The sequence below is a fragment of the Vulpes vulpes genome, chromosome 15 (assembly GCF_048418805.1).
Source record: "Vulpes vulpes isolate BD-2025 chromosome 15, VulVul3, whole genome shotgun sequence".
Lineage (NCBI taxonomy): Eukaryota > Metazoa > Chordata > Mammalia > Carnivora > Canidae > Vulpes > Vulpes vulpes.
The window spans coordinates 69,082,925-69,110,248 of NC_132794.1; the positions used below are offsets into that span (position 1 = coordinate 69,082,925).

At 48.4% G+C, this 27,324-nt stretch overlaps 1 long non-coding RNA gene across 1 annotated transcript; it reads right to left on the minus strand.

Annotated features, from left to right (window-relative positions):
• Nucleotides 1–3,602: 3,602 nt before the first annotated feature.
• Nucleotides 3,603–27,098, minus strand: LOC140595653 (uncharacterized). Its single transcript, XR_011997426.1, has 3 exons — nucleotides 26,965–27,098; nucleotides 24,369–24,556; nucleotides 3,603–3,742 (listed from the first exon to the last, which is right to left on the minus strand). It is a non-coding gene; the product is annotated as an uncharacterized lncRNA (long non-coding RNA).
• Between the last annotated feature and the right edge of the window lie 226 nt (nucleotides 27,099–27,324).

The window sequence follows — 27,324 nt, forward strand, 5'->3', positions numbered from 1 at the left end:
TCTCAGCAGCACAGAGCAGAGCTCAACAGGCTTCTCTGGCTGAGGGAAATCAGACAAGGCCTCATGGAAGAGGCCTAAAAGGAAGTGTAATACCAAACAGAGGAATTGGGGAGGGCATTTGAGACAGAGGGAATAGGCTACTGGAGCTAAAACAAATTCTCTGTGTAGTATCCTATGGGAGGACATGCTGAGGGAAGGGTGGAGGCCCGGGAGATGGGGTGGCAGAAAGCAGAAGGTTGTGATGTTCACCCAGAAAGCTTGGACTTTGTTTGTCCTAGAGACGAAGGAGAGTCACGGGTGGGTTTTAAAGAGGGGAGACACAGGCTGTAGGGTGGAGATTGGAGGCAGGGAGACCAATTAGGAAGTGGCAATGGACAAGGTGTAGAGGGGGGAGGGCCTGAGCTGGGACAGTGACACTGAGGGTAGAGTGTTGGGGTAGAATTTTTTTAGGATGTAGAATGAGGGGCTTGGGATCTCATGGGTATGGGAGGGCTGGAGAGAGAGAGAGGGAAACTGATGACTCAGAGGATGCTTGGGGTATGGAGATGGGGAGCACTAGGGAAGAGGCAGCTTGGGGAGAGGATGTCAACCATATGAGGAGTCCAGTGAACTACCAGAACTGCGCTGGAGCAAATCTGAAGATCATGAGCATACAGACGGTGGGTGATGGAAGCCACAAGTATGGCGCAGTTACATCTTAGATGTTGTAGGATTAGATTTGAGTGTGACTGACAAGAGGCCATGGAGAGGCCATGGTGTCAGGAGGGTTCATCAAGGCCAAAATCTGGGCCCTGGGGGAGTAAGGCCAAGATAATAGTGATACTGGTTTTCTCTCATGTGAGTCAAGTCCAGCAGTAGAGTCCATCCCCACTACAGCAGCTCCAGAGTCACCTACGACCTCTTCCTCTCTCACTCCTCTGCCATCTTATCACCTGACTCCTACTCATGACCTATAAGCAACTCGGCTACAGCCTCATCACTTGTATTCTAACTGCCAGGAAGGGAGAAGGGGTCACAAGGACACACACCTTCCCTTCAAAGACACTTCCAGGAAGTTGCACTTCTGCCAACCTCTCATTGGCCAGATTTTAGTGAAACGGCCACACCTAGCTGCAAGGGGGATCTTTCCATTTCTTGGTCTTTTTTTCCTGGTGACTGTGTGCCAACTGGAAATTGAAAGTCTTATTACTAAAGAAAAAGGAAAGAATGGCTCTTTAGAGCAGTGGTTCTCAATGGGGGGCCAGGTTGCCCTTCAGGAGACATTTGGCAATATTGGGATGTATTTTTGTCATAACTGGGAGGCGCGTTCCTGGCATCCAGTGGGTGGAGGCCAGGGATCCTGCTAAATGTCCCATAATGCACAGAACAACTTCCACAACATTTGGCCCAAGATATTAGTGGTGCTGAGCTTGAGGAACCCTGACCTACATGGACAATTTCTATTCTCACTGCTGTAATCAGGAGAGCATGCAGAGTGAGTGGACAAGTCACTTGTGGCCATGCAAGACACATGTCCCTGGCAGGCCACAAAATCAGGAGAGTTCAGCAGCTCAGACCTAGGCTTGTTATATCTGCCCCAGCTTGGAGGGGCTCCTGCCTTCACAGAAAAGCAAAGAAGCTTTGCTTTCTTTATTTGTGCCTCTTTGTTTCATTCATTTCTTTCTATTGGGCCCAGAAGTGCAGCGTCCCAAGCTGGACTCTGAGGGAAGGGGCTTATGTAACATATGGGCATTTCTTTGCCCACCAGCCACCAACTTGGCTGCTAGTGGGGGAGAAAGCTCCATAGCCTGGGCCACCACAGCCAGACTCTGGTTCAGTCCCTTATAGACAGTGTGACACAATCAGGACTCTTCCCACAGCCTCTTACCCACAAGCCAGGGCTGGGAGGTCAAGGAGAGGCCCCTGGCCCTGAATCCACAGAGATGCCAGGGCAGCTTTTCTGGCTTTGCCCATAGCACTGGGCTGGGCCTTTCTGTGCTTCTTCCCTCCCAGGCAGCCTTCCAACCAAGTCAGTGTTTCTGGTCCCCTCCCACCTTCATTTCCTTCCCAGCCTGTGGCCTTGGGTCTAAAGGGAAAGCAGACCTGCCTCAGCTGCAGCCAGTGCCAGACCATGCTGAGGCTGAGGCCTGTGGGTCCCCAGAGTCCCCGGGACATGGGATAGCCTAGAGAGTGCCAATCAGTGGGATGGGGATGTGTGTGAATAGCTCTGTCTCTGGGGAGGCCTATGGGAAAGAATAGCCCCCAAGCCATTCTAAACTGTTTGTGGAGTCCTTACCACAGGTGAGCAAAGGTCTCCCCAGGCCAAACAGCCCCCCACCTTTGTCTAACTAGAAAAGGCTTCTTGAGAGGAACTGGTCTGAGAATGGCCCATTGGGCCCGGACGAGGGTCAATCCCCAAGGTGGGTCCTTGGAGGCAGGGTTTCCATGAACTCAGGAAGGTTTAAGCTCCCACCTTCCAACCTGTTTCTGGAAGCCCAGATGGGACTCTGGATTTTCAAATATCTGAGTTCTTCAACAGGACTGGTTATGGATTTGATTGGTGGCACAGACCCTCTGCCCTGTGACCTCTGACAAGTTGCCTGACCTCTCTGCTCCTCAGTCTCCTCATCCGTTCAATGAGGAGAGTAACACCGACCTGAGAGTTGTGTGGATTAATCTGGAGAGAGCCTGGCCCACGGGAGACACTCAGGCAACTGCAGCTGCTCTTCTCATCATTGTATTATCACACTGCTCTCAGGAGAGCTTCGCTACTCCTCATCAGAAAGTCCTCCCCTGGGGGCAGCCCGGGTGGCTCAGCAGTTTAGCGCCACATTTTAGCGACCACATTCGGTCCCCCCCCGCCCCATCCTGGGGCCCCGGGATCGAGTCCCACATCGGGCTCCCTGCATGGAGCCTGCTTCTCCCTCTGCCTGTGTCTCTGCCTCTCTCTCTCTCTCTCTCTCTCTCTCTCTCTCTGTCTCTCAAGAATAAATAAAATCTTAAAAAAAAAAAAAGAAAAAAAGAAAGAAAGAAAGTCCCCCCCTGAACTGTCACTAATTCTTAGCATGCAGAGTCTGCAGTGGGAGCGACCTTAGTGACCTGCATTTTACATATGGAGGAACCAGGGAAGAGACTTGCCCAAGGTCACACAGGAGCCTGTGGCATCAACCAAGCAGAATCCTTGAGCAACATTCTTCTCCCGCTCTCCCAGGGCTCTCTCTCAACTCAGTAAACAGGCCCAGTCCTTTCACGTGCACTCTTTTTGGCAAGAGCCCCAGACACCAAAAGGCTGTTTTCCTTCTGTCCAGTTCAGTGTTGATGGCTGCAATCAGGAAATGGGGTGATGGGATGTCCTTTCCAACATCCTCCTGGTGGGTGGCAACCTCATAGGGCTGGGCTTCCTGAAATATAGCTGTGGCAGCAACTGCAGGAGTTGGCATCACATTAAGCAATCATTTTTAAAAAGTCTGATACTGAGAATGAGGTGAGAAGGGAGGAGAGGTGGGGCAGATGTAAGGAAACGAACTCTTCCAGCAGACAATGAACAGAATTACTCTAGGGTGTATACATCAAGAAACAGAGGCATTGGGGATCCCTGGGTGGCTCAGCAGTTTAGCACCTACCTTGGGCCCAGGGCATGATCCTGGAGACCCAGGATCAAGTCCCACATCGGGATCCCGGTGTGGAGCCTGCTTCTCCCTCTGCCTGTGTCTCTGCCTCTCTCTCTCTCTCTCTGTGTCTCTCATGAATTAATAAATAAAATCTTTAAAAAAGAAAAGAAAGAAACAGAGGCATTAAACATACTGTTGACAGGGAGAGAATTTTTTACCTTTTTACAAAAGGTAAAAATCACTGCTACAGTGGCACCTCTGGGCAGTGGTTCTGGAGTTGGGAGAATTTAACTCTCATTTGATACTTTTCAGTACTATTTGAATTGTTATAATTTGTTTTATTATTTGCCGTATGTGTATGTCATGCCTATCAATAAAATAGTTAATACTGAGCTCAGAAGCAGACAGGTGCTACTTGGGCAAAGATGCAGTGTGGCTTTTTTTGTCTCTAGACTCCTTAGGTGTGACTCCCTCTGGAAGTCCTTGGTCAGGCCTAGAGGGAATTCTGTGTCAGTCAGATTTCAGCTGGGCCCTCCCTCCCTGCACCCCTCAAAATAAGTTAAGATTGGCTCTAGGAAAAGAAAAAGACTGGTTCTAGGACCGTCCAACCTAGAAAATCCAGTTATCCATATGGAAAAGAAAAAACTCCTACTTCACACCTCATACCACATTGGAGCAATGGGATCAGGAACTCCAAAGTTGAACATGAAAACCTTTAGAAAAAAATATGGTATCTTTCCAATATCTCATTGGTTACAGTGAAGAGCTTCTCATCAAAAGACACCTTGAATAAAGTGAAAAGACAAAGCTACAAACTGGGAGAAGAGACATTATTTTGTATAACCAAAGGATCAGTATTAAGAATATATAGGAAGGGGCACCTGGGTAGCTCAGTCATTTAAGCCTCTCGCTCTTGATTTCCGCTCAGGTCATGATATCAAGGTTGTGGGGTTGAGCCTTGTGTCGGGCTCTCTTCTCAGCAAGGAGTCTGCTTGGGATTCTCTCGCTCCCTCTCCCTCTGTCCCTCCTCCCATTTACACATATATACTTTCTCTCTCTCTAAATAAATAAATCTTAAATATATATATATGTATATACACATATACATATATATATATGTGAAAAAACAGAGTGAGAATTCCTACAAATTAGTTAAACAAAAAGGTAAATAATACAAGAGAAAAATGAACAGAAGATGTGAAGAGGCCTTTGACTGAAGGGAAAATATATATGGCTAATAAATATATGAAGGAATACCCAACTTCATTAGCATTCAGAGAGATGCAAATAAGCACCATAATAAAGACAATTTTACATCCATTTGGCTGGCAAATGTTTAAAGTCTGGCAATACAGAGGTAGAAGGGGATATGGACCATGCGATATCTTAGGTAGTTATTGGGGATATAAATTGGCAGGACCCCCTTACAAAACAAATTCGACGTTTCTTATCAAGCTGAATATACATCACCCAGCAGTAGATTGAATTATTATTCCCATTTTACAGAAGAGGAAACTCAGGCACAGAATGGTTAAGTGAGTTGCCCCAGGTTATAGCTAGTAAGTAGAAGAGCTGGGGTTTGAATCAGCCTGGCCCCAAAGAAGGAGAAAGGGCTTTTTTAAAAAAAAAGATTTATTTATTTATTTATTTATGATATATATATAGAGAGAGAGAGAGAGAGAGAAGCAGACTCCACGCAGGGAGCCCAATGTGGGACTCGATTCCGGGACTCCAGGATCGCGCCCTGGGCCAAAGGCAGGCGCCAAACCACTGAGCCACCCCGGGATCTCCCGAGAAAGGTCATTGATAGAGCACTCCCAGACACTGGGGCAGCTGCTGGCAGGGCCTGAGGTTCTCTGTGACCCCAGAAGGGAATGCTAAATGAAACCTCTGAAAATGACACAAATGTAGACATGTGATTTCAGCCTCACAGGGTGGAAGAGGCCTTCCTGGGCATCTGACTCTGCTGCCATGTGAGTTCTGGAATAGTAATCACAGGTGCACTGCCCTCCCTGCCTCCATTCTGCCTGTGTGCACAGTGAAGGTGAGTGTAAGATAAAAAGGTACTGCTCTCTCTCTCTCTCTCTCTCTCTATCTTGCAGGAATCAGCCCAATGAGGAGATAGACATGTAGGAGGCCCAGAAAAGTGCTGTGCTGGCTGGCCGCATTGAGGCTGCAAACACTGAGGCAGGGTGGGTGGGCACCTTTCCCTGCAACCCAACTGTCTTGTGAACCCATGAATACTCAGATAATTCTGTTGATTTGGGGAATATCACAGACCTTGTGCAGACAGGAAATGTAGGCCCAGAGATGACCATAGGCACACAGTTTAGGTGTGGCTTAGCAGGGTCTGGGATCCAGGCTTTCTGAGGCTAACCCCTGCAAGATCCCCTAGCAGGTCACACTCCAGGTCCCCAAGCCAACACACAGGTTTGAAAATGCCTTCCTGTGAGCCACACAGGCTCTTGTACCTCCCCGGCTTTCCTCCTCAGAAACAGATGTTTCATCCTTCCATTGTCTCTCCCTTCAACAATGGTTGAGGCAAACTGGGTGAATCACATCTAAAGCAGAAGCAAGTCTGTATCAACCCTAACACCTACTCACTCAATTTGCTGTCTTGGGTCACTTCTTAGGAGTTTTCAAGCTCCAGCTCGTGTTCCGGACCAGGCTCTGCCTACAAGGGCCTGTGTTGAGATGTGATTTCGGGGCAGGGGTAGGAAGATGTGGCGGGGTCCTCTGGTTAGATGGATCTCCCTACTAACCACCACCACCTGCAACACCAGCACTAAAGCCATTCCTTTGTGTCATTTCTCCAGAAAGACTCTGCTAATTGAACTTGTCAGCCATGCATCCTGTACGATAGCAATGAAAGTGCTTTACAGTTTATAAAGTGATTTCACATCTAAGTGGTTTTCTTAAAGATTTTATTATTTATTCATGACAGACACACACAGAGAGAGGAAAGACATAGGCAGAGGGCGAAGCAGGATCCCTGCAGGGAGCCGATGCAGGACTCGATCCCAAGTCCTCAGGATCATGACCTGGGCCAAAGACAGACACTCAACCACTGAGCCACCCATGTGCTCCACATCTAAAAATGTTTCTGATTCTCATGACATCTATGAACTTAAACATGGGCAACAATTTAAACTTGTCCATCCAATAGAGGAAGACACTGAATGAGGCTCAGGGAGGCAGCAGACTTTGTAGCTAATCAGTACCAATACTTGGATATGGATCTTTAATTCCAAATTCTATGTACCTCATATAACTAGGAGTTGTCCTGCAGAGCAGATGCTGAAGGGACACAAAACAACTGTTTTTTGTTTTGTTTTGTTTTGTTTGTTGTTTGAACAGGTGGGTTTGGACTAGAAAACAGAAAAGAAAGGATGAGGGGAAAATGTTCTGTAGTGGGGGAAGATGGTGGCAGACCTGGACTACAGGGTGGACACAGGTCCCCAGGCACTGACAGTTTGGGCAGGAGGCAAGGTGGCCTGGCAGTGGGCAGGAGGCTGGAAAGGAGAAGTTGGGGCTCAAGCTCTGGCGGGGAGTCAGAGCCTGAGTTCTGGCTGGGCCCCTTCCTGAGGGCTGAGGCACTGAAGTGGACCTCTCCTCTGGGCTGCCCTTTGCCCCCTGGGCTCTGCGGGTCTCCCAGCTCACTGCCAATGTCTGTGGCCTGATTCCCAGCCAAGTGTCTTGTGAGCCTGTCAGCACTGACCTAGTCATGCTGGCTCGTGACTGTGCTCCTCCTGCACACACATGAGTCAATTGGGGAAATAGGCGCCTAAGGGCTTCCGGGGGATTCCCACGATGCAGGCAGCTCTGGGCCCCGGGTGCAGAAGGCAAGACCTTCAGGGGCCCCAGGGTGCCTGGGAGGCTGGAGCTTCCTCAGTGTTGAAGGCCAGTCAAAATAACTCTAGAGCCAACTTGGTTCCTCTCTTGATGGCATGTGTGTGTGAGCAGGTCCACAAAAGCCATTCTGGTGGAGGAAGGCCTAGCTCAGGGCTGAGCAGTCTGCAAGCATCTGGGGCATGGTACTCCAGTGTAGGCCTGGGAGCTCCACTTTCTGGGTGAGCAAACAGAGGCCCCATTTTCCCCAGAAGAATGCTGAATGGAGTAACCACAGCAGAAGCCCCAGGAGACCCTCCTTTACCAAGACCTACTACCTGCCAGCCACTTTGTAAATCTGATCAGATCTTGAAAACTCTGTTAGATACAATTATGTAGACATGATATAAAATAATCAGATAGGGCAGCCCCAGGTGGCTCAGTGGTTTAACGCCTGCCTTCGGCCCAGGGTGTGATCCTGGAGACTGAGGATCAAGTCCCACGTCGGGCTCCCTGCATGGAGCCTGCTTCTCCCTCTACCTGTGTCTCTGCCTCTTTCTCTCTCTCTCTGTGTCTCTCATGAATAAATAAAATCTAAAAAAATAAAATAAAATAATCAGATAAAACTAGACCAGGAGTTCCTAATCTGGGGTCTGTGGGATCCCCAAAGATCTAAGAAGAGAAGTCAAGGAATTTAAAAATTTGGAAGAGAAAAAAAATCCATCTTTATCTTCTCTGACCTCTGAATTTTTTCTCTTTGGTGATGTGGCAACAAACCACAGCAGCGTAGGCAGGACCTGTGATGGTGTTACTGATAGAATTACAGATATTTTCAAATCACCATTACAGCCTTTTCAGATATTTCAAAATATGGTTTACGTTCATCACGATTTCAAAATCATGGTAGTTATTAGACCTATTGCTAGATCTTGATATTATAGGCCTCAATTAGGAAGCACTCTTACTACATCAAAAATTTTTTTTAATTTTTGATAAACACATTTTAACATAATTGGTTTCCTTTATCAGCCTATGCTATTTTATTTTGTGCATTTAACGTTATTATGAGATGGGGTTTATAGGCTTCACCAGATGACAAAGGGGAGATGGCACATTCTCACATAAAGGTTAAGAGACCCTGACTAACGCTTGCCCTGCAATTTTTGGGAGATACTCCCTTTTAAAAAGTGGATCCTGATTTTTTTTTAAGGATTTTATTTGTTTATTTGACAGAGAGAGAAAGAGTACAAATGGGGTAGCAGCAAGCAGAGGGAGAGGGAGAAGCAGGCTCCCTGCTGAGCAGGGAGCTAGGTGTGGGGTTCAACCCCAGGACCCTGGGATTATGACCTGAGGCAAAGGCAGACACTTAACCAATGGAGCCACACAGGTGCCCTAGATCCTGAATTTTTTTTTAAAGATTTTATTTATTTATTCATGAGCGACACAGAGAGAAGCAGAGACATAGGCAGAGGGAGAAGCAAGCTCCATGCAGGGAGCTTGATGTGGGACTCGATCCTGGGACTCCAGGATCATGCTCTGGGCCAAAGGCAGGTACCAAACTGCTGAGGCAGCCAGGCACCCCCTGATTTTTTTTAAAGACTATTTTCCAATTACATTGGAAAGTTGAATGCCAATCTGGTTATTTTACTTAATCAAGTGAAAATGAACTCCCCGTCATCACTGGGTAGTGAGCAAGGCACAGCTCTCCAGTTGAAGGCTTCTAACAGTCTGTTAGCAGAAACATCTTTCCCTCCAAACAGGCATTTACACTGCTTAACCTAAAACTGAAACAGCCCTGAGTCTTCTGCATGTTCTTCTTCCTCTACATGTACACTCACCAATTAGACAATGTCCTGAGAGGAATGGTTAAGGAAGTGGAGGTCTTTTGGCTAGACAATAGGCTGCCAGTGGGAGGAGAGCTGTTGGGGAGAGAACACAGGACGGATATCTTGCTTTCACAAAAGTGGCCCTTACATTCCTACAGGCAGCTCTGGGAGTCTAGCAAGGGCAAGAGGTTTGCAATCAGATTAACCCAAATGTCCAGAGAGTCTCTACTCTCTCCTTACAACCCACTGATCCCCTTCATCACTGTCCCTCTCCAGGCCCTGGTTCCTTCTGCTAGTTCCTCTCCCTACTATCAAAATGTGCTCTGGGAGAAAGGTCCTGAGAGAGAGGGGCTGGTAGTGTGGATGCAGTGGCACACCCAACAGATGGGAGGGTTGTAGTGCTGGCCAGGGCACTGTAGGACCCATCACCAGCCTTCTCTCTGTCTTGGTTTCCTCGGCTATAAAATGGGCATCATATCTGCACTCAATGGCACAGACTAAGTGAGATGGTCAGTGAGAGAACATTTATAGTGGTAAGGTCACAATGGTCATCAACTCACACTCAGGTAGAGGACAGTGATAAAGCTTCAAGGGTGGCTTTTCCCAGTGGGTGGACTTTGTATTTAAATTGGAGATCAAGGGCATCCCAGGTGGCTCAGTGGTTTAGCGCTGCCTTCAGCCCAGGGTGTGAACCTGGAGACCTGGGATCGAGTCCCATGTCAGGCTCCCTGCATGAAGCCTGCTTCTCCCTCTGCCTGTTTCTGTGCCTCTCTCTCTCTCTCTGTGTCTCTCATAAATAAATAAATAAAATCTTTAAAAATAAATAAATAAATCGGAGATCAAGTCTAAGTTGAAGGACTGACTTCTTTTCCAATGCTGAGCTCTCCCTTCACAGGGATGGGATGAGGGAAACCGCACAGGTTCAGAATCAGATTGAATCCTGTCTCTTTCCTGCCCTTTATTAAGCCCTGGGCAAGATAGCTCACTTCTCTGAAACTCAGTTTTCATCTGGGAATAATAACATCATCGCGAAGATTCAGTAAAATCCTTTGTGAAGAACACTTGGCCCAGAGCTTTGCGGAAGAAATACCCTAGAAATGTTTATTGATGAATATGATCATTCCATATTCCAATCCTGAGTGAGTGAATAGGACATTAAGGCAGGCTGGGCAGACCCAAGAGTGAGAATGGTAATAGGCTAAGGGAAAATGGAGCTCCTCCCCGGCACCCCCTAATAGGGCTTCTTCCTGACACAGAAGATGCCGCCCTGTTGCCCCAGAGGGTTCTTCTGTGTCAGCCTTGGAGTGAGAATACTCGACCTCCTTGATGACCTGCCCCTGTGGGACTGACCCCAGACTGCAGGGTCAGCCAGCAGGCTCTCTCTGGGATCTGTATCCTCTCTCAGTCCCCTGGGTCCAGGAGGCTGGCCAGCTGTCAGGCCTGATGTTCAGCTGCATGGAACTGGCTCCCTTGGCCAGGCCCAGGAGGGAGCACCCAGGAATGGAGTCACTTCCTTAGGGAGGCCCAGAATCTCCTTCTTGCCTGGACGGCTCCTCAGACAATGAGCAAGGCTGAAACTGATAGAGACAGAGGAGAGTAGGAACTGGGACCCAAAATGAGGACCTAAAATTGAGGGAGGAAGGGGAACCCACACAGGGCAGGCCAAGTGGAGAGCTTCAGCCTCTCCTCAGAGTTGACTGCAGGTGCCCAATGGCTACTCTCATCTTTTTTCCTGCCTGTCTCCTTCCCCAGAAGCCCAGACCATCCCCTCCTCCATCTTACATCTCCCTGGGACTGGTTTTACCCAGGATGAACTGCCTCCTCCACATACATCTGAGCTGAAGGCTGCACGGCCCAAAGGACTGGACAGGGGGACCACTCAGGAATTTGCCAACCATGGTAGCCAGGCAAAGACCCATATTCACTGCCTCTGACCAGGTGGTTTCAAGCATTGTTTCTAAAGCACCAACTGTTCACTCATTATTTTCCAGATTTTTGGTACTTAAACTATTTTCCATTTAATATTTTTCTTTAAATCTTTAATTCCTTTCAAAATTTAGTGTAGAGAAAGAAGAACAGAGCTGCAGGCAACACACTGATTTTTAAACTCTATTACAAGGCTATGATAATTAAAACAGTATTGGCATACAAACAGACACATAGACAATGGAACAGAATAGAAAGCCCAGAAATAATCCTATACATATATGGTCAATTAATTTTCAACAAAGGAGGCAAGAATATAGAGTGGGGGAAAAGACAGTGTCTTCAACAAATGGTGTCAGGAAAACTGGACAACAGAATACAAAAAAATGAAACTGGACCACTATCTTATCATATAAACAAAAATCAACTCAAGATAGATTAAACACTGGAACCATAAAATTCCTATTAGAAAACATAGGCTGCAAGCCACTTGACATAGGTCTTGGTGTGGTTTTTTTAATCTGACACCAAGAGTAACAAAATGAAAAATAAACAAGTGGGACTATATCAAACTAAAAAGCTTTTTGCACAGCAAAGGAAACTGTCGACAAAATAAAAAAGCAACCTCCTGAAAAGGAGAAAATATTTGCCCCCAATCATTTATCTGGTAAGGGATTAACATCTATATAAAGAACTCAAACAAAGTAGAAAAAAAAAAAAAACTTCAAACAATCTGATGGGAAAACGGGCAGAAGATCTGAATATATATTTTTCCAAAGAAGGCATTTAGATGGGCAACAGGTACATGGAAAGATGCTTAATATCACTAACCATCAGGGAGAGGCAAATCAGAACCACACTGAGATACCACCTCACACTTGTTAGAATGGCTAGTATCATAAAGATAAGAGTAACAAGTGTTGATGAGGATTAGGAGAAAAGGGAAACTTTTTTTTTTGTAAAGATTTTATTTATTTATTCATGAAAGATAGAGAGGCAGAGACACAGGCAGAGGGAGAAGAAGGCTCCTCGCAGGGAGATGGGATGCGGGGCTCAATCCCAGGACTCCAGGATCATGCCCCGGGCCAAAGGCAGACGTTCAACCATTGAGCCAACCAGGCGTCCTGAGAAAAGGGAATCTTTGTGCACTATTGATGGTAATGTAAATTGGCATAATCACTATGGAAAACAGTAGGGTAGTTCCTAAAAAATAAAAAATAGAATTACCATATGATCCAGCAGTTACACTTCTGGGTATTTATCTCAAGAAAATGAAAACACTATTCAGATAGTGCACTCCCATGGGAGTGCACTCCCATGTTCACTGCAGCAATTATTTACAATAGCCAAGATGAAAACAACCTAAGTGTCTATTAATGGATGATGGATAAAGAAATTGTAGTATATATATAGTAGAATATTATTCAGCCACAAAAGGAATTGAAATCGGCAAAGATATACTCATCTTGGGCAGCCCGGTGCCTCAGTGGTTGGGTGCTGCCTTCGCCCAGGGCCTGATCTTGGAGACCCGGGATCGAGTCCCACTTCAGGCTCCCTGCATGGAGCCTACTTCTCCCTCTGCCTGTGTCTCCACCTCTCTCTGTGTGTCTCTCATGAATAAATAAATAAAATCTTAAAAAAAAAAAAAAAAGATATACTCATCTTGCTGCCATCTATGACCCACTTCTCTAAGTCTTCTTGATAAACTACTGCTTGTCAAGCTGGGGGGAAAAAAAAAAGAAAGGAATGAAATCTTGCCATTTGCAACAACATGGATGGACCTCAAGGACATTATGCTAAGTGAAGTAAGTCAGACAGAGAAAGATGAATACCATATGACTTCTCCTACATGTGGAATCGAAAAAACAAAAACAAAAATAAAAAACTCCAAGCTCCCAGAAACAGAGAATAGATTGATGGTTGCCAGAATAGGGGGTGGGTGGTATGGGGAAATGGGTGAAGGACATCAAGAGGTAAGCAAAAAACTTCTTTTCAGTCTATTTCAAAGCAATAATAGCTGTGAAATCCTGAGTTTGATGCGCTTATTTTTTCTGATTTACATTTTGATCAATATATTATTAAAAGAAAAAAAGAGTTCACACACATATCACCTAAATGCATCTAAGGAACCATATTTTTAAGTTCTTCTTGTGGTCCATGTTTTGGGAAATCATTTAGTGGAAAGGACAAAGATTTTGGGGTCATATCACATAGGTCCTACTATAGCAGACCCTTGAACAACATGGGTTTGAATCGTGCGGGTCCACTTATACGCAGATTTTTTATATATATATCAGTACAGTACTGTAAATGCATTTTCTCTTATTATTTTCTTTTTTCTTTTTTTAGATTGTATTTATTTGAGAGAGAGAGAGAGAGCAGAGGAAGAGAGAGCACATGAATAAGGAGGAGGGGCAAAGGGAGAGGGAGAAGCAGGCTCTTTGCTTGAGTAGGGAGCCCAACGCAGGGCTAGATCCTGGGACCCCAAGGATTGTAACTTGGGCCAAAGGCAGATGCTTAACGGACTGAGCCACCCAGGCGCCCCTCCGTATGATTTTCTTAAGAACATTCTAGCTTACTTTATTGTAAGAATACAGTACATAATATATACAACATACAAAATACATGTTAACCAACTGTTAATGGTATCAGCAAGGATTCATTCAGGTCAACAGTACACTGTCAGTAGTTAAGTTTCAGGAGAATCAAAAGTTACACTTAGATTTTCAACTATGCAGGGGTAGTCAGTACCCCTAACCCTTGCATTGTTCAAGGATCAACTGTACTTTCTAATTCTATGACCTTGAGAAAGTCATTGAACTTCTCTGAGCTTCAGTTTCCTGATCTATAAAATAGGGATCCTCTCTCTTACAGCTGTCATGGGCATAGGGGTGAGTACTGAACATGGGGCCTGGCCAGAGTAACTTTCTTTCTCCTTCTGAAATCTTGCCCCTCTTTCCTGCAATATATAACTTAGGTAGGAAACCTGGTCTCTCCAGCCATTTTCCTAACCACAGGGAGCTACTGCATTCCAGGGTATCTTACTCCAAAGGCATGCCTGGGAGGAGGTGTGACTTTGGCACCCATCCAGGTCTACCAATTCTAGGTAGAGAAGTGTTTCCTGGCATCAACTCTAAGTCCCTATGCTGCAATGCCAGCTCCTGTTCTTGTGCTCTAACTCAGGGGAAATGATTATTAGTTAGGGAGCCTCCTTCATGGAGGAGCAGCCTGGTGGTATGGAAAGGCTTGTGGCAAGTTGGGTTCAATTCTGGCACTGCCATCATCTCACCTGTGTGCCCCATGCCAGTCACTGACCCTCTCTGTGTATGGGTTCTCTCATCTGTAAAATGAGGGGGCCAGCTTTGACTGTGAAACCTGACTCTTCCCCATGTATTCTCACCCACTGTAGATGGGGTGGGTGGAAGGGGCAGGGACTCCTGCCTTTTCCTACTGAGGAACTAATTTGTTTCTCTTCTGGTTGAGAATGTGAGAACTAGGAGGGAGCAGGGTAGGGTGGGGATGGGGGCGGAGAGGAAATCACTAATGAGGACGTAAGACTGGCTGCCACTAAGCCCTTCCCACTGGAAACTTCCTGTTTCCTCCCCTATACAACCACAAGGAAGAGTCTAGGTGTTTCCAAGGATAGCCTGGGGAGGTTTAGATCAACAGACTAAGTCTGAGTCCCAACAGACTAAGGGATATTCTCCGTGGGATATCTGGATTGTGAGTGGTATCTCCCTCTGAAGAGTACTCTGGATGCTAATCTAGGTCTCCAAAACTGGGGGAGTAGGAGGGTTCAGAGATCACCTAGTCTAATCCCTCATCCTTTCACAGAAAGGGAAACTGAGGCCCAGAGAGGTACAGTGACTTGTTTATGGTCATGCAATGACTTGGCAGCAGAATGGGACAAGAACCTAGGAGCCCTGCCCCCTGCTCCCATCTTCCTGCCCTGCTTTCCCATCTCTCTTCCTGTAACTCTGATGACACTTCCGGGTAGAAGTGGGGCTTCTCTAAAAAAAAATGCTCTAATTGATTCTTAACAGGAAGCGTGGGCTTATTAACAACCACAGCAGCTAAATACACACAGACAAGCACACGTGTTCCCACATATACACACTCACACACACACCCAAATTTGTACACAGCTGTGTGTACACAGAGCCACCTGCTTGTACTTGTCAGCATTTAGGCATAGAGATGGGGCACACTTATGCACTTCTCGCTAGGTGCCATGGGATGCCCAATTGAAGACTCCCATTTTGTCCCCCTCTGATCTGTTTCATGCTTCCAAAGTGGAAAGAGGATTTGAAAGTGGGGGAGCTGAGACGTGGAGACCAGAGAGGGCTTCAGTGGGTAGCAAAGGCCTCGGTGCCCCAGACAATCTTGGGCGTGAGGGGGCTGCTCATAGTCCACAGGTAGACCAACATGGAAACCCCTAATTTGTCATGGGGGCCCAATGAGCTGAAGAAATGGGGGCACTGGAGAGCTTAATTGACTTGCCCACAATGGCCCAGCATGTAAATGCCAAAGCCCAGATTTGAACCTGGAGAACCAAGAACCCAGGTTCTTGGTTCCACAGACATAGTTTTCTTCACATCAAAGGACCTAATCCAGGCAGTAGTGACTCGTGTACCTACAAAATGCTGCAGAATTTCTCCTCGACAAAATAAAGGAATCAATACTTGTACGGATGAGTTGGCATTTGAAGAGGCTTTAAGAATGAATGAGATTTTCCTGCAAAGAAGAGTAAGAGGGGATGGGGAAGGGCATTGCTAGTGGAAGGAACAGCACAAGCAAAAGCAGTGCAAGAAAGTACAAGGGGCAGCGCAGAGCACAGCGGGAGGAGGGATGACTGGACAGAGAGGTATGGGGCCAGACTTCTGGGATGCGGCTGGAGGACTGACGTGTGTAGTTGGGGGGTTAGGGGCCTTGAGTGCCAGGCATGGTATTTGTGGCAGGTGTGGCATCCTGGCAGGTGCTTAAGGAAAGGTGTGACTCCATCAGTCCGTCTTGTGTCCCAGAGGCTCACCCTGACTCCAGAATGAAGGATGGTGATGAGTAGATGCAAGGACACAAAGCTGAGGCAGGGGTACCAAGGAAGAGTGGTCACAGGGGTCCATGCAGAGGTCAAGGGTCTAGAACCAGGCCTGGATCAGTGGGATGGCGAGAAGGGTGGGTGGGGGAAAAGAGACAGCCCGAGAACAGACAGAGACTCTCCAGGGATTCAGGCAAGGATGATTATGCAGCCATAAGGTGGAGGCTTCTGAGACCACTCAGTGCCCACCTCTACCCCAGCCCAGGCCCCTGGACTCAGGCTGGAAGGCCTCAGAGCAAGTCTCACCCCCACCCTAGACTCCCTGCCATTTCTAGGTTTATCCACCCTATCCACTTGCTCTGGGGGGAAGCACCTGCAAGCAGGGCAGGATTTTCTCCTTTCTCCACTCACTCCAACATTCAATCTTTCCACACGGCTGGAGGGATGACACTACCTGCTACTTCTGGGCATAGACCCTGGCTCCACCAGCAGTGAATGAGGGACTCTGCCACTGTGAATGACTGTTGTTGCCTCTGGAAACCAGATGGGGCTCCTGTTGTCCTTAACTGACTGCCATGACGGATCCGTACAGTTACTGCCTTAACACAGAGTCTGGGGGTGGGGGTTGTGCTAACTGGCCGGGTTTGGTCACATACCTAGCCTCAAGCTGCCTGGGAGGCTGGAAAACAGAGCATCTGTCACACTTAATCTCAGTGGTGGAAGCTAGATTCTTCCTCTTAAGAGTGAAGAATACCTCACACATAGGAAGGAATTTCAGATGCTGAGTGGCCAACACAAATGACAAATGTCCAATATGCTATCTAATGGTAGGGACGCTGCTGAGAATTAAATTATATGTTCCATGTAAAAGTGCTTTGTGGGCAGCCCGGGTCGCCCAGCAGTTTAGCACCGCCTTCAGCCCAGGGCGTGATCCTGGAGACCCGGGATTGAGTCCCACATCGGGCTCCCTGCATGGGGCCTGCTTCTCCCTCTGCCTGTGTCTCTGCCCACACCCCCCCACACACACATAGTAGGAGCTGGACAAATGTTTGCTGCATGTATGTCTTGCTCCTCAAACCTGTGCTCTGTCCAACCTCGCTCTCCTCTCCTTTCTCTTTCTGCCTTGGTTGTGACCACAGCATTTTCCGAGGAGGAGACATGTGCGGGAGCAGAAATAACACTGTAGGAAGAGTCAGGTGCCCACACCTCAGCTCCACAACCAACTCACTACGTGATCTTGGGCAACTCATGTCCCCTCCCTTGGTCTGGGGTTCTGCATCTGCAAAATGGGTACAAGAACCTCTGCTACTCTGCCCCATATCTCTGACATAAAGGACAAATGAGAGCATGCAAGAAGCTGATTGCAAAGCAGCAAAAAGCCTCCTGCATCAAAGCTGGGGGGAGGATGCAGCTGCTGAAGCCATACACAAAGTATTAGGACTCCACCCCCCAAAGGATCTGCTTTTGGAGAGGGGCTGAGGGGGAATGCACGGGGGAAACAGCCTTCCTCTCCCCTGAGTGAAAAGGCCTGCTCTTCATGTAGTATCTGAACTGAAGCTATTTTTAGGTAGCACAACTGCTATTATGACAGGGCCTCTTCCTGAAGGGGAAGGGTGGGGAGTAGACCTGAGTCATCAGTGGGGTGGTCAGGCTGCACAGGCTGACCCAAGGCTACTCAGGGAAGTCAGACCTATCCCCCTCAAATAACTCTTGGCTTCTGCCTTCCTCAGATAGAGGCCCCAAAGAGGGCAATGGGGCGGGCCACCTGCCCCAGGAGGGATTAGGTCAATCATTGGGTTTGGAGCCTGTCAATCATTCTTGGTCTCCAATGAGCGGTGGGCTAGCAGGTCCCTGGGCGGGAACTGAGGACCTATTGAAAAGAGCTGGAATAAATAGATGGAAAGGATGCCTGACCCACCCTTCCTGCTCCCTGCAGGGTTGGCTGACTGAAATTGAGGGTTCAGCTAGGGTTTACTGGGCATGGACTGCATGCGCACTGTGCTTAGGGGCTTCATGTGTCCCCTTTTATTGAAGTCCTCCAATACTGTCCCCCTTGGGAATAGGGGATTTGCCTCCATTTCAGAGCCAAGGGCATCGAGGCTACGAGGCTCTGTAGGGACGTGACTGACCCAGCCCCTCGGCATTCCTGACTGAGTCCTGAGCTGATGGACCCAACAGGAAGGGTGATTATTTTCTTTACTGGAAGACAGGGAAAGGCTTCCCAATGAAGGTGACATTTGAGCTGGCCTCTAAACAATGAGTGGGATTTAGCTCTCTTGTGAGGCAGGGAGAGGGGAGAAGGCAGGCATGTGACACAGAAGGGAGAGAGCATGGGCAAAGGCATGGGGATGTGACAATGCATGGCTTGTTTGGAGGTATCAGGTCATGCAGCAGGAGTGGTAGTGCAGAGGGTGGGGCTTGCAGGCCAGGCTAAGAGGTTTGGGCTTTTTGGGGTTCCTGCAGAGTTATGCAGTCCCTAAGCATACAGCCGGAAGTGTGGTCATGCAAGGGGCGGGTGGGGTAGCCCACAGCAGAGGAAGGATAGGGGGTGGCCTATCAGGCCCAAAGGAAACCAGGTAGGTTTCCTGCCCTGGAGCATGAGCTCAGACAGTGGCCAGGCCTGGTGGTCCTGCTGTCCCCCACCGGCCCAGCCTCAGTCAGGGCTCCGGGGCCTGGCTCCTTGATCCTGCAGGGTCCCTCTCCTCTGCCCTCTGAGCGCTTTCTCTGTGCCAGCACTGCTGCCTACATTATTCCCTTAATTCCTAACAGCTACTTGCAAGGTGATTGGCCTGCCTCTCTTGAACCAGTCTCTTTCTGGAGCTCTAGCCCAGCCAAGAAGCCGAGCAGCGAGGGACAAGTGGGGGTGCAAAGACTTGGGGGTGGGGGATGCTTATGGGACAGGTGATAGCTTGGGGCTTCTGGGGCAATCAGAGCCAAAATACATTCAGCCCTTTCATCTCACTTGAAACACTTCAGACAATTCAGGGCGAAGAAATATGCCTCTTCTCAGGACACTTTATGTGATCTTTCTGAAAAATGTACTGATTATGCAAACTTTGGTGGCATTGAGGTGACTGGCGCCCCCTTGAGTTGTACAGTGCACAACTTGCACAACTGTGAGCAGCCCTGAAAATAGAGCGAGTTCTCTGGTAATTCTCTTCACTTCTCTGTCCCCTCCCCTCTTTTCCTTATCGTTTTTCACAGAGCCAGGGACCAGTGGGCCATTTCTCACCAGGCAGAGAAAGGGAAGGAAGGGCAGAGACAGAGGAGGAGGAGAGTGTGAGGGGCAGCAGAGGGAAAGGGCAGGACTTGTTTCGGCTCTTACAAACTGAAACCAAAAGTCCTGGCAGGTCTGCAGCAAAACGCTAAGGTTGCAAAGCTGTGCTGAGGGAGCAAAGTCACTGTATCTGGGCAGCAGCCCTGGTCAGAGACACTCTGGCCAAAACCTTTTGTTGCTATACCAGGCCTTGCCCCTCATCCTGACAAGAAGTACAACACAAGGCAGGAGTCTGTTTTCTCTGAGAATTCAATCAGCCCCGCCAGACATTACAGCGCCCAGCACTGTGGTTAGGATCATTGCCGCAGCAGGGAGTGGGTGCCTACTCAAGCCAGTGAGTCACTTAATGGCCCGAGAGTGGGTGACCCTTAGCTTTGGCTGGAGTTTGTATTTTTGTGGACGTACACACACTCATGACGCTGGGGCAGGTGGCATCTTATATGTCTGGCCCTATTTCCCCAAGTTATGCCTTTAAAAAAAAAAAGATTTATGTATTTATTCATGACAGACACAGGGGGGGTGCAGAGGGAGAAGCAGGCCCCACGCAGGGAACCTGATGCAGGACTCGATCCAGGGTCTCCAGGATCACACCCTGGGCCAAAGGCGGTGCTAAACCGCTGGGCCACTGGGGCTGCCCCCAAGTTATACTTAAGACATATGAAGTAACATGGATTTTTGTGTCCCACCTGATTGTGAGAGTTCATTGAGGTACCATCATATTGAATTCTTTGGGGCGCTTGATGCTTTATCCAACAATAAGATAGAATGGTTAAAATTTGGACTGTCTTTAAAAATTCAGTTTCTCGAACTAGGGGTGGTGGAAGGGGAGGAGGGCAGGGGGTGGGGGTGACTGGGTGGCTGGCACTGAGGGGAGCACTTGACGGGATGAGCACTGGGTGTTATTCTGTATGTTGGCAAATTGAACACCAATAAAAAATAAATTTATTATTAAAAAAATAATAATAAAATAAAAATAAAAATTCAGTTTTTATTTTCTAGGGGGATCCCTGGGTGGCTCAGAGGTTTAACGCCTGCCTTTGGCCCAGGGTGTGATCCTGGAGACCCGGGATCAAGTCCCACATCGGGCTCCCTGCATGGAGCCTGCTTCTCCCTCTGCCTGTGTCTCTGCCTCTCTCTCTCTGTATTTCTCATGAATAAACAAAATCTTTAAAAAAAAAATTCAGTTTCTGTGGTTACCATTTCTTGTGGCCTGTATGACTCAACAAGCCAGCTGGATCTCTAAAACTCAGGTGTCACCCCTCCCTGGAGGTTTCCTGGATCCTCTATGTAGGGAAGGATGCTGCTCCCGGAGCATGGTGGCTCCCACCTCCAGACTGGGCAGCCCTTGTGTGCTGAGACTGTTTACTTATCTTTGTACTTCTCATGAAGACAGGTGCCTCCCCTCCTCAAGATTGTCAGAGTATAAGCTCCTGACTTCTCCATTTGCTTCCTCAAGGGCTGACATCCACCCCATGCTGGCCTCACAGCAGCAGGGAGGAAGGGGCAAGTGCAGGGGTAGGAGTAGATGGATGAGTCAGAGTACAGGGGAAACTGGCTCCACCATTTCCTAGCTTGGTGGCCTTGGACAACTTCCATTCCTCTCTGAGCCTCAGTTTCTTCATCTGGAGATAGGGATGATCTATATAGCTGACTTTGACTGAGTACGTACTGCGGATCAGGTATTGTGTTAAGCATATTGCATTCAGTGACTTGTTCAGAAAGTACTTATGAGGGTCTCCAATGTAGGAGGGACACCAGGAAGTCAGCTGAGGGATTGGAGGTTTGGAGAGTTAGGTGACTGCCAAGGTCAGATGCAGATGAGTGCAAGTATGTGTACCCCAGAACCCACTCTTTTAACCAGCCATCTGTGCTAAATGGACCCCAGGGGACTTGGGTAGATAGGCCCAAGGAGAGCTCAGCATGGAGCTGGCCCAGGGGAAGTCTACATGGTGGTGCTGTTATCAACAGAGGCCAGGCCTAGCTGGTCCAGAAGGCACTTAGCTGGTATCCAGTGGTTGGGGCAGTAAGAGCCTCGCCAAGTGACCCAACAGGATGCCATGGGAGGAGGCCCTCCAAACCAGAATTCTGAAAAATCATGTCAGCAGGAGGGGTCAAGGCTGACAAAGTCCCTGAGGAAGGGCAGGCTCTTCACTTGTGGCCTCAGATGGCCCCACAAGGTCTGGAACCTGAGAGGAAGCCAGTCGAGAGAGTGATGGAAGAAGGAGGAGGTCATATTCAGGTCTGGCTGACCCATGGGGCCCAAGCTGAAGAGCGTGGATCTGGGAGTGCCCCAGAAAGCAGGTCACTAAAGTGGCCAACAGTCAACTCACTGGGGCTACCGCTTGGGATCTGGCTTCACCTCGGTTCCCAGTGCCTCAGGGGAAGAATCTGGTTCTAACCTCGGACCAAGGACTGGCAGAGAGATGGTTCCAAGTAGAGGGGGCTGAGACTTGCTCAAGGACCCCTCCTGGAAGTGGCTGGGAGACCACTCAGCGTGCCAGAGAAGAGATGGGTCTGCGGCACCCAGAGGGAGAGTGTGTGAAGGCCAGGCTGGATGGATGCAGGGAACCCACAAGAACCCCAGCAGCCCTGCTAAATCCAAAGCCCAGAAACCCTGAAGCATCCTTGCCTCCTTTTTCTTGCACCACACATCTAATCTGTTAGCAAATCCTGTGGGCTCATGTCTTCCCTACTGCCATCTCAGCCACCTGGGATACTCCAGTAGTCCCCTCACTGGCCTCCCTGTTTTCCCCCCTGTCCCCCCAAAACTGGTTCCACACAGCAGGCAGAGCAATAATGTTAAAGATCAGTCTCTCCTCAGGTGGGGCCTCCAGTGGCCCTGCCTCTCAATCCATACCTCTTTGATACCATGTGCTATTCCTCTTCCCTTCCCTCTGCTCCAGCCACTCCAGCTTCTTGCTTCTCCTCAAAATGTTCAGACAGACCAGGATACCAGCTAAGTGCCTTCTGGACCAGCCAGGCCTGGCCCCCTTTGATAACAGCACCACCATATAGACTTCCCTGAGTCCCTGTATTTCTGTGTTCCAGCAGAATACAGTGCTCACATTAGGATTATTTGAGGACTATTCACAAAGGCGTGAATGGGATGTAAGGAAACCCCAAGGGAGAGTACAATGCCCAGGCCCAGAAGCTTGGGGCACCTTTACTACTCCCAGGCTTTCAGGCTGCTAAAAACAGGAAGGAGAGCATTGTGGGAGTGGACCATCGACAAGAGCTATGGCCCTGCAGGGAGGGATCCAGGGGAATGAGCACCTTCCTTTCCTTCCTGGCTTTCCTGCATGGGATCCCCACTGGTGATTCAGGCTGGAGGGCAAATGGACATGCCCCAGCAACACTGCCTTCTCTGCTGCTTCCACCCCCAGCCCCCAAGTCCTTTTACCTTGCTCTCTTGTCTTCCATGGCATTTATCTCCTAACATTTTACATTTTCGCCACAGTTATTTTATGTCTACAAGCTCTCGAAGGTCAGGAATTTTGGTCTGGGGCATGCCAAGAACACAGACTGGCACATAGCAGGCGCTCAACAAACAATCCCGGAACAGATGAGTGCCCACTCAGTCTCCCTGGGTGCCTCTGGGCAAGCCTTTGGGCCCCTGCCTGGGTAAGGAGTGGCTGGATGCTGCTGGCTGAGGCTTTGGGATTGGAGAAAAAGCTCTGTGGAGCCAAGCAGGGTTGGGAAGGCAAAGCTGAAGGCCTGTGCTCAGAGCTGCCACTGTACCTGTGGTTCCCAGAGCAGATTCCTGCCTCTCCCCATGGCTGTGATATTGAGACCAGTAGGACTGTCCTTGGCAAAGGCCTTACTATTTGGTTTCTTGAACAAGGTACCGCTCTGTGAAATCTCCTACCTCATGAATCAGCTCTTTGAGGGAACATCTGGCCCCTCTCCTGGGCCTCTGAGGAATGTTTCCTTTAGAGAAGCCTGAATTCACCCTGCATGGAGCTCCAGAATTGTAGCTTTGGGTTGTGTTCTAGGCGTCCCTTGGCCAAGCCTTGTGTTCCCAGGGATTGGCCTGTGCAGGGCCCACTTGACCCCAGGGTGCCCCTTGCTAGGCTCTGGGGCTCCCTCTCCCACAGGTGCCTGGGGTACTGGGTCTCCCTGAGATAGCACAGCCACCCCCTCAATAATCCTCAATGTCCTACAGAAGAGAAGACTCAAAACAAGGTAATGATCAGCCCTGCCCTCCAAGTATAAAGTTGCACATTTTCTCTAAGGGGTTTGTCAACTGAAAGCTATTTCAATCCAAATACCAACAAGATTGGGGGGAGGGAGCCTCAGAAAATGATATTAATCTTCCTCTGGAAAAATAAACACTTGAAACTAGCAGGAACATTCTGAAAAGGGAAGGAACACACCACACAAAATCCAAAAATCTTAAAGTAAAAGACTGGTCATTTGAACACGTAAAAAAAATTTTTTTTAACCCAAATGGAGAAAATTATCAAAAAGCAAAGCCAAAAGGCCACACGCTGGAAAAATAACGTGTAACAGAATGTCAGACAGAGAGCTAATTTCTTTAATATGCACATTTTAGAAGTCAATATGAAAAAGAGGTAACCAAATTTAAAAATGGGCAATTCACAAGGAAAGAAAAATTCTAGATAAACAATAAATAAATGAACAGTTCTAGATGAACAGTAAATGCCCTCCAGCATTTTGGAGGGCAATTTGGAAACAGTTACTATGGTAACAGTGGGCACAAATTCTTTGACACTTCTCCCATAAAGACAGGGGGTTGGTGATCCCTTCCTTTGAATTTGGGCCTGTCTTTAAATTCTCTGACCAATAAAATCTAGCAAAAGTGATACTATTTTAGTTCCCAGCACATCCCTTAACTTGACCAGCAGATTCAGCTTCCTGCCCCTTACCTGAACCTCCGTGACCTGCCATCACCATGCCATGAGAAGCCCAAACCACATGGGAAAGCCCTGGAGGATATGACATCACTCAGAGAAAGAGGTCAAGAAGTGCTGAGGCCTTGTCATGTGAGTGATGAAGCCAGGTCGGCAGAGAAGCAAAGATAAACCATACAGCTGAGCCCTTCTGAATTCCTCACCTACAAAATTGTGAATAAAATAAAACAGTGGTTTTAAACATTGAGTTTGGGGGTGATTTATTGTACAGCAACAGATATCTAGAACAGCCATCCAGATTTAAAGTTACCTTTTGACCCAGCAATTTCACTTCAATATGAATCTAACCTACCAAAATGTTTGCACGATGTACAAAAACATCTGACCAAAGAAGTTCACTGCAGCAATGTTTGTAATAGATGGCACAAAACTGGAAAGAATCAGTCTGTGCATCATTAGGGGAAAAGCTAATATACCTAGTTCATGATATATATGGTACCTACTGAAAGCCTGAACCAAGAAAAAAGTGCCTTTTGCCGTCCTATAAGCCTAGAGTGACATAGAGCGGTTAAGAGCATGAATTCCACCATCTGTGATCTGTGTGACTTTGGGAAAATTGTTTAACCTCTCTATCCTATCATTTCCTTATCAGTGAATTGAGGATGATAATCCTAGTACTTATTTCAGAGTGCTGTAGTGGGAAATAAATATGTTAATATTATAAACCTGGCATGGATCTATGCAATATATACTTTGAAGATGCAAAGAGCCTGAATTTAAATTGAGTTGGACCAGACTTTTAATATCCTTAAGGGACTGCAAAGCCAAGGCTCTGACAGATTGCCATCCTGAGACAGGCAGGGGAGATTTGACAAAGAGTTGATGGCAGTGGTAGGAGAATGATTTTAGAGAAATGGACACATGCTATGCTTCCTGTTCTGTTTCTTGCTATCTCTTAGACATACTTCCTACCTCAGCACTTACAGATCCATTCATTTATTTTTTTTTAAGATTCTATTTATTTATTCATGAGAGACACACACACAGAGAGAGAGAGAGAGAGAGAGAGAGGCAGAGACACAGGCAGAGGGAGAAGCAGGCTCCATGCAGGGAGCCTGATGTGGGACTTGATCCTGGGTCTCCAGGATCATGCCCTGGACCAAAGGCAGGCACTAAACCGCTGAGCCACCCAGGGATCCCCCCATTCATTTCTTTTTTAACAACTGTTCAGTATTGCCTTGTATGGTTTCATCTCAATTTATTTCACCATCCTCTAATTTTTTTCCAGATTTATTGAGAAATAACTAACGTACATTACTTTTTCAGTTTAAGGCATACAGCATGATGGTTTGATTTACATATATTACAAAATGATTACCAACCCCCTACTGGTGGACTCTTGAGTTGTTTCCTACATTTACAAATAATTTTGCAGCAATTGTCCTTGCACATTTACTTTTGCCCTAGTATGGCTATTATTTCTGTGGTGTAGATTCTTCCAAATGGAGTTCAGGGTAAAGTATATGTATAATTAAAACAAAAGATTCTGATAGTCAAATCGTTTCACTATCTGGTCCCATCCCCACTGCGTTTGTTTTCACAATTCTACTGTCTCTTCGTATTTATTATTTTTTTTTAGATGGACTTTAGTATCATTTTGCAAAGGATTATCTGGCCTTGTTTTTGAATTGATACAGAGATGAATCAGCCACCATGTCTGTCTTGAAAAATTCAGTCTGGTAGAGATGAGGGGTGCAAAGTGGTATAGCGTTTGGGGCAGTAGCTGTAAAATAGTCGCTCCATCAAGGCTAGAGCGCTGGCACAGAAGGCTGGACCCTGGGCTCTGGGAGCCCCCAGGAATGAGCAGCACTGGGGTCTGAGACAATCAGGGAGGTCTCCATAGAATCTTCCTGCCTAGCCTTTGCACTGGCTACAGATCATTTTCTAGAACACTGACTCATTGAATTCTCACAGTAGCCCTTAGCATGAGGGAGTATTATTATCTCCACCTTCCAGATGAGGAAACTGAGGCCTGGAGAACAAAAGTCTTGCCCAGCTCCAGCCTCAAAGCTCTTAACTTCCCTTTTCCTCCCTTCGCTGGGCTTCTGCTCTCACGCCCCCAGCCCCAGCCCCTCCTGCCCCAACCCTGGGCAGCCAGAGCCCCGGGCTGTGGGCCCTGCTTCTGGACAGAGGCTGGGAGGCAGACCCCAAGGGTCCAGGTGGCACCCCGCCCCCTCCGCCCTGCTCTGCACCCGCGCTGCCTCACCTCCCAGCCCACAGCTCCGGGTCAGCCCCGCCCTCCTCCAGCAAACACCTCCGGGAGATCAGGCCCTTGGAAGTTGGGAGTTTAGCATTTGCCCCGTGCTGCTGTGCATTAAATGCACGCTCCCCTGACGGGCACGCAGAGCCAACTGCCAACTGTTCGGGGTGAATAGCGTTATTGTATCTGCGCTCGGGTGGGCAAGGCCTGAGGCTCTCCGGGGGGCCTTCGACGAAGGGGAAAGTCAGGGGAGTGGGAACTCGGCCCGCAGTTCACACCCCCACCCCGGTCCTTACACCCCTGCAACTCTGCCCCCTTGCACCCCTTGCCCCCCGGGGGCCAAGTCCTTGCCTGCGGTCAGCGATCTGCGCCGCCGTTCTGGGCAAAACCTCAGAAAACAGAGCAGCAGGAAGCCGGCGTGGGGGGCCAGCTCCGAGAGACTCGGAGCCCGCGGGAGGGACCCCGCTGCTCCGCGCGGAGCCGCCTCCGAGGCGGGCGGGGCGGGCCTAGCCCAGGTCAGGCCGCCGCGGCCCGGCCGCTCGCTCCGCGGGGTGCTCGTGCGCACACCGGAGGAAATTACGGTACTGGCCGCCCGCAGCTCTGGGCCGGCTCTGGCGCCCCCGCGAGCCGGCCTCGAGAACTGCAGCTGGGCCGAGCGGAGCAGCTACGCGCGCAGCTGCTGCGTGCCTCCGTCGCGTCTGGCTGCTTGCA